This window comes from Sapajus apella, unplaced genomic scaffold (genome assembly GCF_009761245.1).
Source record: "Sapajus apella isolate SASKATOON/1434 unplaced genomic scaffold, GSC_monkey_1.0 scaffold49, whole genome shotgun sequence".
NCBI classification, from domain to species: domain Eukaryota; kingdom Metazoa; phylum Chordata; class Mammalia; order Primates; family Cebidae; genus Sapajus; species Sapajus apella.
Genome location: NW_022436989.1, coordinates 2,563,282 through 2,579,106, shown reverse-complemented (window position 1 = coordinate 2,579,106; position 15,825 = coordinate 2,563,282). Strand labels below are relative to the sequence as shown.

At 37.9% G+C, this 15,825-nt stretch overlaps 1 protein-coding gene, 1 long non-coding RNA gene and 1 other non-coding gene across 3 annotated transcripts in view; all 3 read right to left on the bottom strand.

Moving 5' to 3' along the window:
- The window catches only part of SMYD3 (SET and MYND domain containing 3), a 709,642-nt gene that overhangs the window by 393,363 nt on the left and 300,454 nt on the right, over positions 1-15,825 (bottom strand). The window lies entirely within an intron of this gene.
- On the bottom strand, positions 6,556-14,252 carry LOC116526123. Its single transcript, XR_004257980.1, has 3 exons — positions 12,814-14,252; positions 9,286-9,291; positions 6,556-6,566 (listed from the first exon to the last, which is right to left on the bottom strand). It is a non-coding gene; the product is annotated as an uncharacterized LOC116526123 (long non-coding RNA).
- LOC116526202 lies at positions 11,424-11,528 on the bottom strand. The gene has a single exon (XR_004258020.1). It is a non-coding gene; the product is annotated as a U6 spliceosomal RNA (small nuclear RNA).

Here is a 15,825-nt window from a genome sequence, read left to right as displayed (position 1 = left end):
TCCCACAGCAATCACAACTCACTGTAGCCTTGACCTCCTGGGCGCAGGCAACTCTCCTACCAAAGCCTCTTAAGTAGGCTGGCCCACAGGTGCATGCCACCATGCTGGCAAATTACCGTTATTTTTGCAGAGACAGGGTTTTGCCATTTTGCCCAGGCTGATCTCAAACTCCTAAGCTCACGCAATCTGCTCACTTTGGCCTCCCAAAGTGTTAGGATTACAGGTGTGAGCCACCACACCAGGCTACATTGCCTTTTGTTGATGACACTGCTAAAACTGGCTCTTACCCTTAGATGGTGAGGTTAGCTACTCCTGAGCTAAAAGGATGCATATATAACATACATACATAATGTATGAATTCCCAGACTTTAACCCAAACTGGTGAAATCTAAGTATTTCTACTATAGACTTTAACACAAACTGGTAAAATACAAAGGAAAAAGAAAAGAAACTTTCAAATTTTTTTAGGCCTGCTATTTGGATATTACAGGAACCACTGTGATTTATATTTGGCCTGAGGGTATAAAGATCTGATTTTATTCATGACTTGGTCAAATCTTTTCAAAACACAAGAGCCAACTGTTCATAATATTAAGAAACGAGGTGGTTTAAACCTTAATATACTCTGCTTATATATGTTCCGTTCAGTAGAAAAGTACAGGAGTATACTAGTGATAATCTCTCAATTATGAACAAATTTACAAATTCAATGCTGTCTTCTTAAATTACATGCCATCATTTACAATCCAAACATCATTTACAATCCAAACATCATTTAAGAGTTCATAGGCTTAAAAGAAGAACAAGAGCAAAAAAACCCTAACAACTCATTATTTTCCAAGCTCCCCTTTCAATTGTCTAAATAAATTCTAGATATGGCAGTCTACTGAATGAATAAATAAAAGCAACTATCACTCTTACTCTATAGAAAAGCAAAAAGCACAAACATGTAATCAAGAGACCACACCAAAGTAGCACAATGGAGAAGAATAAACATTTTCAGGACAGAAAACGTTTAAGAAGAACAAAGGTAGGTACATTTAATGGGCAAGGAATGAGCATGGAATTGTTGAAAGGTGGGATCTAAAAAGGCGGGAACTGCTTTCCAAGTAAAGCCTAGTCCAAAAAAATGTCTTGTGACCAGATCAATTTCCATTCCTTCTCGAAAGATGGAAGACATAAGTAAAATACATAGAGCTATGAGTACAGAGTGAATAATGATTAGTACATAAAAAAGTTGCTACTTCAAAGGATTTAGATATTAAGTAGAGGAATTAAAGAATTTCTCCAATGACATCAATCTCAACCTGACAGATGTTCTCAACATTTAGCCTCGCAACTCTCCCAGGGAGGGAGTACTCTTTTGCTTCCTGCTTTCAAAAAGGGTGCTGCCTCCATTTAGTGATGTTTATAAAATTGGCAGCAGCTTTCTATTTGAATGTTAATTATTGTTATGACACACAAGATAATTTTACTTGCTTCGGTAATTTATTCATCCTTCTAATTAGATGTAGTCATTGGAAAATCTTCCAGAGTGTAACAACAGTTCCAAAGGTGAAATGGCAGGAGAAGGGAGCTTTCCCATAGGATCTCAACTGTAAATCTGGACTGGGTGTGCAATTGCCAATCACTTGAATGAACAATGCCAAGGACCAGAGATAGTCCTTCTGGAATCAAGTAAGTAGCACTCATGACCTTCAAGAATTTGATGATTCAAGAGGAAGGCAAAGCCCCAAAAGATGATTGGTGCTACTCTTAAAAGAAGATTAAAGACTGAACTTGAATGAACCCCAGAACGATACCGCACAATGCCACTTTAAATCTCCTAGTCCGGGAGTCATTTACATACAGTTCAGAAATGCTATAGACAGAGTATCAGTCAAAAATATCACTGAAGTGGGATAGGCTCCACTAGGGTTACTTGCTCTGTGGAAGTGTTTTCATGCTTGCCATATCATACCTGCTCAATAAATATTTACTGAAATAAGCAAATGAATGACTGGACGAGTGCATGCATGCCTAGAAAATAATAATAGGCAGAACCACTCCATGTCTCTCATTAGGGCCTCCTCAGCAAGCAAACCTTTTGAGGATCCCCAAAGTGAGGGAGTTTCAATAAAGAGAAGTTTCTTTGTCTTTAATAAAATAGAGCTGCCACTGCTGTTCCTGTGAGGTCTAGGTGCCAGCCTGCAGCCATGTTCTACTGCTAGCCAAAAGGGAAAGTGTGAATCATATTTGTGACCAAAAAAAACCAAAAAACAAAAAAAAAAACCATCAGACTCCAATCAATGCAGAGCTGGTGGCTGATGACTGCAGCATTCCTATGAGGAGCCCAGATTGATATTGCCAAATGGATACATTAACTGAAACTACCCAGGCCTTAGGGAAATGGCCAGAAGAGTCCCCATTAGGGAACAGTTCAAGTCAACCTTTTCCTGCTTCCATTATAGGACATAGGATTCAAGGCCTCAAACTATATAAACCAGTTCAAGGCCATGCAGGAATGTATGCAGAAACACTCAAGCCTCTATCCCCATCAGGAAGAGGAAGAGGAAGAGGAAGAGGAAGAGGAAGAGGAAGAGGAAGATGAGGAGGAGGAGGGGGAGGGGGAGGGGGAGGGGAAGTAGCCAGCAGAACATGCAGAAGAAACAACTTCCACTGAGGATACTATAACCAAAGAAGAGGAGGGGTCAAGCTAATGAAAGCCACGAGGCACTGGGCTCCAGTCCTTCCACTTCGTGGACCTTTTGCAAAAGGCCTTTCAATTGCCCTCCAAGAAAGCGTCTTTCCCTCTGTTGTCCTCTTCACTGTAATGTAGAAAATAACTTATTTTGGTAATGAGAGGTCTTGGTCTGTTGACCTATACACTGAAAAAATGGGGATTGTATGTATGTATGTATGTGTGTCCTACATACATACATATAAACCTGTCAACAAATGTCACCACCACTGAATTCTGTTTTCTCAGATTGCTCTCAATTTCGTCATTCTGAAATAATGTGCTGGATAATCTTAGCAACCAAAAATCATTATCTAGGAAAATTTCTTGTGAGACAGCTGATTTTTTCGGATTCATTATCTCTTTTAGATTTAATACCCCTTTGGGAAATGTAATAGAAAGAAAAACATTTTGAAAAGTGCTAGAGTGAGGCAGTTTCTATGAGAAGACGCCAGATGGTCAGATACATATTTCTCAAATCCCATCTTAACCTTGAATAGATGAGGGGGCACTACACTTAATTCCCAAGAAATTTTGGTTTCCATGTTGGCATTGAGCTCTGGGCCTTCTATGTTTGGACCCTCCCATCCATTGTCTCTTTCTAAGTGAAGGGAAAGATTGGATTTTGCTATTCCTTCTTATTCCAAAAGCTCTGGTTTAGGGCCCATGTTCACAGTGGCTCTCAGTCTGGTCAGATGTAATGTTCTTTAAAGGTGGGGACCTACTTGCTATCAGAGTAGCAGCCAAAAGAGGAAAAGGTGTGAATTAAGTACTCAATTAAAAGGAAACATGAGGCCAGGTGTGGTGGCTCATGCCTATAACTCCAGCACTTTGGGAGGTCAAGGCAGGAAGATCATGTGAGCCAGAGAGTTCAAAGCCAGCCTGCGCAACATAGCAAGATCCTGTCTCTACAAAAAAAAAAAAAAAAAATTAGCTGGGTATGGTAATGCAGGCCTATAGTCCTAGCTACTCTGGAGGCTAAGGTGGGAAGATCACTTGATTCCTAGAGGTGGAGGTTGCAGTGAGTTGTGATTGCGCTACTGCACCCACCCTGGGTGACCCTGTCTGAAAAAAAAAAAAAAAAAAGGAAACATGATTTCTAATATAGATAATTAGAAAAGACATATCTACCTATATTAGAAAATATATGTACACATATATAGTAGAAAATATATATACGTATATTGGAAAACATAATCTCTGTGTGTGTGTGTGTGTGTGTGTGTGTGTGTGTGTGTGTGTGTGTGTATTTGTTCTATCTTATACATTCCACTCAGGTCATGAAGATTTGATTTTGGAGGCTGATGCAAAAGTTTGCCACCTGATTTTAAAACTCAGGAAGGCAGAAGAGAATGGGTAATGACTATAACTAGTTTCCAGCAAGAGATGCCTCCCTTTATAAACACCTGCCAGAACTGACATAAACAGAGAATAAGATATAAGGAGTCATAAAGAGATGTGATGTGCTTTAAATGCAACAAAGTATCAGGCAAGGAATATATTCTACTATAATATGTATAGCATATGGGTTTTATTTGCTTCCTAGAGATAAAGTGATCACTTAAGCTATGAAAATTACTATCATTCATCTCTCTACATGCATTCCCATCCTTGAGAAGTGGTAGGAACCATGGGCCTCTGTGATGTGTAAACAAGTGCTCTTGTGAACAGAGGTTTCATTCCACTGAGAGAAATGGCTATGCAAAGCAGTGCCTCAAGAGAGCAAGGCAAATGAATGTCTCACCTAGAGTGTTTTGAAAATTTATAATATATATGATTGCACAGAAGAAGGTTTTCCTGTACTCTCCTTCCATCCTACCTTCAAACAGATTACACTACTCTCAACTCCAGTGGAAATAAGAGGTATCCTTCACATTATACTCAGCTGTGATGCAAGAAACCTGGGGACTTACAACATTGACACAAAGTATTTCAGGCTGTCAACTGACAACCTCTCCACTCCCCAAAGCTGAGACTTCAGTAATGGCATTACATCCGATGTCCTATTTGACATATACAGGACTCAGGAAATCCAAAGAAAATATAAGTTTTATCATTTCATGATTCACACTTCGTACAACCAGAGATCTCCTCTACACAAAAACGCAGAAAATGTTAGCATACCCCATGGGTATGCAAATTTTCTTGTATGGTTTTATTTACAAGAAAATTTAGTTACTGAATTATGAAACAGACACATAGGGGTGCGCTTTGGGGATGAGTTCAAGAGGATGGAGGATGTCCATCTCTGAGATATATTAGTACTTCTACAACCTGTGTGCCAAGCACCGGTGGTTAACTAACATATCCTCCAGATGCTCAGACACAACTTAAAGCAGAGAAGTCAAGTAGAGAGATTTGAAAAAGGAATTCTAACACTAGCATACTAAATTTCCAAATAAATTGTTTAATCACGTTGTGCCTTCATTTCCCCAATGATAAGGTAGAGATAATTACTTTTTCTTATTTCACAGGGGGCATTTTTAATAATAAAACAAATTACTTGAAATCTTCAGAGAAAGGGCACTATTTTAGGCTACATATAAAAGAAACAGAAAGAGAAACTTGAGCCAATGGTCATAAATTCTGCCAAATTAATCTAATGTTTAGAAAGAAAGACTGGGTAAAAACTCACAACTGTTGTTCTCACCATAACTGAAATACAGCACATTAAAGAGAGGGAGAAAGAGATCAACTTTGAAAGCTCAGAAAGTTCCATTTCTGGTAACCACAAACACTCTTATCAATTCCCCGCTGAAAACACCCTCCTTACCGTCTCCCTTCCTTTCCCTTTCTCTTATTACTCTGCCTTTTTCTCCGCGTTACTCTGCCCATCTCTCAGCATCTCTATCACCTTTTCCTCCCCTATAATTATAACCTCACTCCCACTGACACACATAGAGCTGACCCAAAGGACCTAAGAATTCTTCTAATCAGTCTCCCACGTAGTAAGAAGGGCCAACTGGAGACTGAAGTGAGATGTCATGGGCTCAAGGTCAGGGAGACAGTTATATGCAAAGCTGGGTCCTCACCTCACATATGACTCCCCCAGTACAGTGCTCCTTCCACTACTCCACACAAGTCCGCCTGGGCCTGTTCACCAGCCTCTTCCAAGAAATAAACTTATGAAACAGATTCACCGTGCTGCTCTTCCACCATATAAAGCGCCTTGAGTCACAAGTAGAAAAATAAGATAACACCGATGACAGCAATCAGATTAGACTCCTGTATCTGGAAGACACATCAACATTTTAACCTTCTTTACCCTTAATCCATCTTTACAGGAAGTAAGACACACGAGGCCAATTCCACAATGAGTCTCCTCCCCAGACATGCACTCCAATGTGCAGCATCACATCCATTAGTCAAACCTAAATCCTTCCTAATGACAGTACTGAAGCAAAATCACAATACCAGGTTTTCCAGATCTGGCTGAGAAGACACTAACTGAGCCCCTAAGTACAATGAGCATAATTAATATGGAGAAGACACATTTAGCACATTGCTAAATTTCTCTACACCCTCATTTTTAACAGACTAAATAATTTTAGCCCCTTTAACTTTATCGTCTTTTTATTTTTATTTTTTTAATTTTTTTTTTTTTTTGCTTTTTTCTAACTTTATCTTATAAATATATTTATGGCTTTTATCTAAGTCCCCTGTAAATTGTCCATGTTGCTTTTTGAAAGCTACAGTCCAGAACCAAAAACAAGTAGCTAAAATGTTTAATATAAGACAAATTCCATCAACAAAAGTATTGGAAAGTCTGTACAAGCCCAGGACAATCAATGAAATTTGCATGTGAAAGAGGTAGTTTTCTGACAACAAATACTTTTCAATTAGACTACTTTATAAACTTGAGGAGTAACTAGAAACTATAAAGAAAACATCAAATGAGTCTTCAAAGCATTTTCAAGCACAAACCCAAATACAGTTTACTGGATGCCATTTAATTTGGCAGCTCTAACCATGTAGCCAAATAGAAGGTTGGCATAAGAGATAAGCCAACAATGTCCAAGCTAAATCCCCTAAATATGGTCAGAACAATGTTAAGAAGCAAGGTGAGAAATCAAGGAATATGCAATAGGAATTCAATTTCCTACAAGATAAAGAAAGATAATTAAATAAAAATCCTGACTAGCTAGGGAAGAATGTCCAGCAGCAAAATAATAATAATAATTATTATTATCTCATGTGTGCTATTGGTATAGAGCCTTGAAAATCATAGGCTGCTAAATTGCAAACATCAGGGAAGTAAAGCAGTAGCTCAAAAGATTAATCTTAATCAAAAGATTAAGAAAACTGAGATTTCCAAACTGATTTTGAAAAGGAAACAGGTCAGCTCATCACAGATGAGAAAGAAGCTTCTACTATTTGGCTGGCTGTTTTAAATCAATAACCTGGAATATTTGCAGGTTAAAAGTCCTATAAAAATGACACAGGGAGACGTAAATGGGGTAGAAACAACAGTGTTTACACCTTCATAATAGAAAAGTATTACTAAAAGGATTTACAAGGTAGTAACATGATGTATATAGAAGTCAAAGAGCTTTAATAAATGATGAGAAAAGGCATTAGGCATGTAAAGCCAAAGGACTGGACATAACTCCACCTACACGTACTAGATTATTCTAAACCAAGTAAGCCACCCCAAGATTCACAAAAGATCATGTTTTATTTTTCCCTAAATGGCAGTATTCCCATTAGCACCAAACCAGTAAAGGCAGTTAGGTAGAAAAACCAAGAGTTAGAAGAACACAAGACACTAGTCCTTTCTGGGATGCTGTTACACAAATTGCTGAAACAATCTAAACATACATCTTGACCTAAAAAGGTCCCAGGCTTAAAATCCAAACTAAAAGAAAAGCAAGTATATTGCCCTTTTCTCCTATTGGGAAAACCATGTCACCACTGAAAAATTAGAACAGATAAATAGTAATGAGTCAGTATAATAAGTATCTTTTATTTATAAAAGCACCTAGATTGGCATCAAACTCATCAACTCCTGGCTGTCTTCAATAATGACCAGGCCTCCTTTGGAGATGACTACTTCTTACCATCCTTAATCTGTACCTCAGATGTGTGACTTCTTGCCTAACAGTATCACAGATTACAGACTAAATGTTTGTGTCCTCCCCAAATTCTTATGTTGCAGCCCTAACCCTCTGTGGTTATATTTGAAGAAGAGGCTTCTCAGAGAGTAATTAAGGTTAAATGAGTTCATAAGACTGGGGACCTGATACAATAGGATTAGTGTCCTGATAGACAGATACCAGAGAGCTCATTCACTTGCTCCCTTCATCCCTGTGGTCTTACAAGAGGAAGGCCATGTGAGGACTCAGCAAGAACGCACCAACTGCAAGCCAGGAAGAAAGTCCTCACTAAAAACCTAGTGGATCAGAACCTTCTCTTAGGCTCTAGTCTCTAGAACTATGAGAAAATAAATTTCTGTGTTCTAAGCCACCCACCCTGCGGTGTTTTGTTACAGTAGCCTAAGGTGACTCAGACATATCTATCATATTGATGCTTAATAGTGAAAGTTTCAATTTATTTCTTACATTTCCTAATGCAATGCTCTGTAAGGCTGGATGGTTTAGAAATGCTTCTTCAACATAATAATTGTTTTTAAAAGTCTCAGACTACAATAACAGCCATCACTTTCTATAAGCACTGATGGTGTTATAAGCCAAGAATTTTTAAAGGCAAATAAATTTTTCTTCTTATCTAAAAAGCTGCCTGGATAATGCTTTCTCTTCCTTTACTCACTACTGAAAACTGTCAACAGCAACTCAAGTAATATAATTTCTGTTCTTTTTTTTTTCTGGAGGTAGTCTCACTCTATCCCAAGGCTGGAGTGCAGTGGTGCGATCTCGGCTCACTGCAACCTCCACCTCCCAGGTTCAAGAGATTCTCCTGCGTCAGCCTGCCGAGTAGCTGGGATTACAGGCACCTGCCATCAAGCCCGGCTAATTTTTGTATTTTCAGTAGAGATGGGGTTTCACCAGGTTGATAATTTCTTTTTAGGAATTACAAACAACAGACAAAGTATCTTGTATGATGGTAATTTATGTGCACGTGTCTGGTAAAAAGACCAAAATGCACTTACGCAATTTTTATATACATGAGATACTTTAGTTCCTTGATTCTACGCCAATTTATCTAAATATTAACAAACTTAGGACGGTGGGCCTTGGGCTTAGAGAATATTACATTGTGGAATCAGAGAATCATAAAATCATAGAATCACAGAGTAGAGGTTTGTCTCAGTGAACCTCACTACTTTTTCAAATGCGGAAAACCAGAGTTCAGTACCTTGCTCAAAGTAACATAAATAGTTCCCTTAATTCCCAGAATTGTGTTTTTTTACCGTATTGTTAAGCAATAATTTTCTGTAAAGTAAAATAATAATTCTCAAAATTAATAAACACATATAAAAGATTTAACTCACTAATTAGGGAACCAGTAAGATGCCAAGTCTAATTTTTAAAAGATTTCAAAGAAGAAACAAATTAACAGAAATGCCAGCAAGATGTAAAATCTGCAAAACCAGTCAATATGCATAGGACAATAATCTAATGCATCCTCCAAACACAATTGGCATGTTACGGACAAGAATACTGTACTTTATCGTCTATTTTCTACAATGCACACAACTCTAGTACAGCTCAAAGACAATGAAAGGCAGAGCTAACCTGGATGGTTGAGCTAGACAGAGCACGCTTTAAAAAAAAAAAAATCATTTCAAAGTCTTTCACAACTTTTCCTCACAGTCCCTTACCATGTACAAGTACTCTCAAACTAGAGAACAGCATGATGGGTGAGTTTAAAAAACAAAATTCAGAATTCTTGCTTCATTGCTAACTTTCTGAAAGGCCTGAGAAAAAGACCCAAATTACGGCATTAAGTTGCTTTTTAAAAACTGTGAAAAAAAACAAGCGCATCTTAAAACTACAAGCTTTGAAACTTTTAAATTGCTTAATTAAAATATTTCCAGATTCAGTTCATTTTTAAGCAAGACTGCAGCCCTAAAGAGACCACTATTTTTTTTTCATCTTTTTTGAAACAAACATGATTAAAAAGTCATTGTTTGAATAGAAAACTATGAATTAAACAAGCAAACAAACAACCCCACAATAATGAAACCCATTCCTGGGAGACAATGACAATGCAAAGTACAAGAAAACCATTTTTAAGCATTAGTTCATGTGAGCACCTATTGATGGAAATACTGCTAGTGAGTCCTCCTAAGAACAGCTTTTTCATTGTCCTATCAATAGTTTTTGTGGCTCACATTCCTCACATGTACTGAGGGCATTCATGATAAAAAAAAAAAAGTATCTAGCATACCTCTTGCTGTCAAGTTGTAAAACTTCAACTTGTTTTGGGAATGTTAAGAATGTGTAATAAATATGGATTTATTAATTTACAATAAAACACTAATGGGTGAAAGGACCAGACACCCATCCTCGGACCTGCACGTTTCCTCCCTGCACAGGAAGTCAAACCATAATCAGAATGTTGTTTTGTCTGGCACCATAGCAACAGCAACGAGCTGCATACACCATGAAGCGCATCGGATTATTCATTCATTCTGCATGTTCTGGCCTATAGCTAGAAATATAGCCATGAACATGAGAGATCAGAAGCCTGAGCTTGTAGAGTTTATAACCTCCAGGTTGGACTCTGAAAATGAGATCTCCTTGCCACAGGATCTGTGCAGGATGATCCTAGTTCTAGCTTTCTCTGGCCTAGATAATGCCTAATGGAGCCCTGCAAATATTCACTGTACTTTTCAAAAAATATTTTTTATACAATATAAAATTTTCACTTTAACCATTTTAAGTGTACACTTCAATGGCATTAAGTTCAAAATGTTGTGTAACCATTACCACTATTTCCAAAAGGTTTTTGTCATCTCAAACAGAAGCTCTGTAGTAAGTTTGCTTTTTAAAAGTGCCACATGTTAATAACATTTCTGGTTGACATATCATATTTTTTTTAAAAAGTATCTATCTTAAGAGCTCAATTATAGGCCTGCCCATAATGTGTTTCTTTAAGAGGTCTGGGTCAGGTGTGGTGGCTCACATCGTAATCCCAGCACTTTGGGAGGCCGAGGTGGGTGGATTGCTTGAACTCAGGAGTTTGAGACCAGCCTGGGCAATATGGTAAGACCCTATCTCTACTAAGAACACAAAAAAGGGCCAAGCACAGTGGCTCAAGCCTATAAACCCACACTTTGGGAGGCCAAGGCGGGCAGATCACAAGGTAGGAGATCAAGACCATCCTGGCCAACATGGTGAAACCCCATCTCTACTAAAATACAAAAATTAGCTGGACATAGTGCCGTGGGTCTGTAATCCCAGCTACTCGGGAGGCTGAGGCAGGAGAACAGCTTGAACCCAGGAGGGGGAGGTTGCAGTGAGCCGAGACTGCACCACTGCATTCCAGCTGGGCGACAGAGCGAGACTCTGTCTCAAAAAAACACACAAAAAGGAGTTGGGCATGGTAGCACACACTTGCAGTCCCAGCTACTCGGGAGGCTAGCGGGGAGGATCACTAGAGCCTGGAGGCAAAAGCTGCAGTAAGCCAAGGTCACGCCACTGCACTCCAGCTTGGGTGACAGAGCAAGACCCTGCCTCAAAAAAAAAAAAAAGAGGTCTGTATGTTTATTTTGCCATTGTGTTTTTTTAAATTTTATTATATTAAAAACATGAAGTGTTTCACAAATTTGCATGTCACCCTTGTGCAGGGGCCATACTCATCTTCTCTGTCTCATTCTGATTTTTTAGCATATGTGCTGCTGCAACATGTACTAGCCATTCTATTTCGATTTTATAACTGTTTTCCAAAAGGCAAACTTATTGCTAAGTTCTTAGAGAGAAAGGTGCCTCACTGTCATGTCCTCCCTCCCACCCCACTGCACACAGGTGCTTTCAGCTACAATGCACACTATTTCATCCAACTCTTACAAATATCTAAAGAGAAGTTACCATCACCTTTTCAGAGATAAGGAAGCTAAGACCGGCAGGAATGATGTTTCTCAAAGCTACTCAGCTACCAAGGGAACAATGCAAGCATCGGTAACAGTTATTCCATGATGGAGCCATGACTGACTGGATAAATGTATGTGTGTTTTTATTATATACTTAATATTAACTGGTTCTAAGACTGAATACGCCATTAAATTTGTTATTAAGATATATACTCCTATAACAAGAAGGGACGTATAAGAGAGATGAAAAGGTTTTAAAGACACAGGAAAGGCTAAAGAAGTGATTTTACACGGATAAACTCTGGGAGAAATCTTCAACCTATCTCCCTACAAACAGTTGATATGAGTCACTTAGGGTGGCTGCCTTTTTTCTGAAAGCTGTCATACATGTCCACGGGCAAAATAAAGAAAAAGAGACTCTACAATTCATTGATGTATGTATCATGGTAGCACTCTGTGGTTTTATGACAAATTGAAATGCCATCATATGCCACTTTTAAAACCCAAATAACAAAAACAAAAACTCCCAGGGACAGCAAAGGCAAAATACTGTCCATTGTATGTGCTTGGATACACGTGTTTCTAAAAGCAACATGTGAATTTCTCTTTTCAAGAAAATGTTTAAAGAAACTGGTACGGTAACAAACAAGGAAAAATATGGAGAGCAGTTTAAAGTTAGTATTTTGTTTTTGTAGAGTTTAATTTATTTAGAGAAATCCTTATTACAACTCCTCTCTGAGTAAGGAGCTCAAAGGAAAGGTAATAGAGACTAGTTCTTAAATGCAGAAGTCCAAAAGACTAGTATTTAAGATCCAAGTCTATCACTCAGTAAGTGTCAGATATTGGCCATATTACACAATCTCTCTCTGTTTCCTCAAAATAATACCGCTTAACAAAGGATTAACTAAAATAGTACATGTAAAGCACCACACACAGACCGTAGCATATACTGTGAGTTTTATTTAAGCATTAAAAAGCATGGGAAGTGGGCAGTCACTGAAGCACATTGATTTAAATTATTACTCAATTAGACTAAATTCAAAAAAAATGACGATTTCTTTGTCCCATTCCCCAACCCACACACAAAAAGCCAACAAACAACAGAAGATAGTCGAGGTCAAGATTTTCAGCTTGTTCTCCAGCTATTATTTTTTCTTCCCTACTTCTATTTTGGATTAAGGTATTTCAACGGACCAAAATCAAAGCAGAACAGAAGGAAAGCAAGAGAAAATGGAAAGCAGGAACTAGAAAAGCCAGTATCAGAAACATACAAAGCATCTCCTCACTGCATTAGCAAAGCTTACCATGCAACATTCAATAGGTAAACAGTGATGACTGGCTGACACTGGGTTTAAGACACTATTCTACACGCCCCACATACTGAATACTCTAAGGTAGTTAGAGAGAAACTGAGGGGGAAGACAGAGAAAATGCACCTCACAGTTCATTCTGTATGTCACTGTTTTACACACAGGAGTTTAAATGGTTTGGTACCAACTAAAGACCAACTATCAGTTCTCCATGGAAGCAGCAAAATATAAAAATATCCTTGAAATCAGTACAGAGCCTTTCTGCTAGGGTCTGGTGATACAGTTTTGAGATTCCTTGTCTTGGATCATTCCTCATTTGTTGGACCCACAAATAATGGTCCTGCCTAGAACCATCACCACAAGTTGGAGTGAAAAAATGCCAGAGGACTAGGCTTGTGGGTAAAAAACTCAATTTTCTCATGATTGACCTTGGGTAGCCTCAACAAGTTATATAAGGTTGTTGTTTCTACAGAAAGACACTGCATTTTCAGAACATCTCTAGGCACAAAAATTAGTCACGCAACTGAAAGACAAGAAAATTTTAAGCATATATTATAAATAAATGTGAATACTAAGGGGTGTGTATCCAAACACATGAATAGCTCTGAAAAGAATAAGATAAAAATATCAAACATACTTGAAATCAGAGAGATGTCTTCTGGGAACTAAACTCTTGCCATGAAAGGAGAAAACTGGAAAGGTCTTCAGGGGTTCCGGTGCCTGTTCAACCATTAATTCATAATGTGTTGCTGGAAAAAAATCTTAGTGTCTTCAAGCCTCATTTTCCTTATCTGTTTCTGTCCAAGATCTCACTGGGTTCTTGTAAGAATCAAATATGGTAACAGTTATTCTTGAAATATGGCCACAGACCAGCAGCATCAGTAACACAGGAGCTTGTTCAAAATGTAATTGAGTCCCACCCAGCCCTACTAAATGTGAAACTTCAGCAATCAGTTATTCTGATGCACCTTGAAGTTTGATAACCACTGCACAAAAACAGATCCAACCTGAAAATCTTGAAACACTGAAGTGTTACTATGGAAAAAATTAAGACTATTACATTGTTTGAAGATTTTAAGAACTTTCACTTACAAATGGATATAGAGAAGGCTATGTGTGGCTTTTGTTGTTGTTGTTTTTGTTGTTGTTGTTGAAACAAAGCATCACTCTGTCACCCAGACTGGAGTGCAGTGGTATTGTTACAGTTCACTGTAACCTTGATTCCTGAGCTCAATCAATCCTCCTTCCTCAGCCTCCCAAGCAGCTGGAACCACAGGCATGTGCCATCATGCTCAGCTAATTTTTATTTTATTTACGTATTTACTTTTTTATTTTATAAGAAAAGAGGTCTAACTGGAGAAATCAGCAAAAAGAAAGGGGCTACAGAACTCATGCAACTTTGGAACCCAGCAGGGCAGTCATTAAATCTTAAAGCTCCAAAATAATGTGGCACATTTTTAATTTTTCTTTTGTAGTGACGAGGTCTTGCTATGTTGCCCAGGCTGGTGCTGAACTCCTGGGCTGAAGTGATCCTCCTACCTCAGCCTCCTGAAATGCTGGAATTACAGGCGTGAGCCACTGTTCCTAACCTATGTGTGGCTTTTTTAAAGCCCAGATTCACAATTAATGTAAATGCTACAATAAAATAAAATCCAAAATTATGGCACCTATCAATGTTAAAATGCACTGCTATTTCCTCATAACTTTAAAAGGATTGGGGGAAAGAAATAAAATTAGTAATGATTACATTTTTTTTTTTTTTTTTTTTTGAGTCTCTCACTGTTGCCCAGGCTGGAGTGCAGTGGTGAGATCTTAGATCACTACAATCGCCACCTCCCAGGTTCAAGCGATTCTCCTGCTTCAGTCTCCTGAGTAGCTGGGATTACAGGTGTGCACCACCACACCTGGCTAATTTTTGTATTTTTAGTAGAGACGGGGTTTCACCATGTTGGTCAGGCTGGTCTTGAACTCCTGACCCGATGATCCACCCATCTCAGCCTCCAAAAGTGCTGGGATTAGAAATGTGAGCCACCATGCCCAGCCTACATATTCTTTAAAGAGTAAATATTAGATTAAATTTATTTCCATCCAATTATTAATAAATAAAATGAATTTGAGATTAGGTCTCTCTAGGGAAAAAGAGGAACAATAAGTCTTCCCAGGATCTTTACATTTTCTTGGCAACAGTAATGCATTCATTGCTTTAAAAGGTAAAAGGTAAAATAAAATAAAAAATAAAGAAGAAATTAGTTACAAAAGATGCATTTCAATTGATAATGGAGGCTTTCAATGTAATAATTATAGGAAATCTTGGAGGAGTTCTAATAAGTAGCGCCTAATTAAGAACAGAATATGCTAAGAAAATGAAGAAGTTATATTAAGATTGTTTTACATTCTATATTCTAGTTAAGCCCAATAAAACATGTTAAAACAAACAAAAATGTTCCTCAGAAATATCCTTAGGCTCCATTTATTGTCATATCTCATCTATTACATCTAGTTAAGAAAATACAGCACTTCAGCCTCTGACAAATTAGAGACAACCTGAGAGTCACGTTGGTAGAAATACACATATTTGAAAAAATTCTGGGGTGAAAGTAAGGAAGAAGAGATTTGAAGAATAAATTAACATTTAAAATACAGTAAGATTATATAGAAATAGTTCAATGAAAAGACTTGCCCATAAAAAGCAAAATTATCAACTAACTGGAGATTTAAACTAGACTGTGTTGACGCATAAATTCTTCAGAATATGTTTATTTGTATGATTTTCTTTTATGTACCCTTCAATAAAACTTACACTA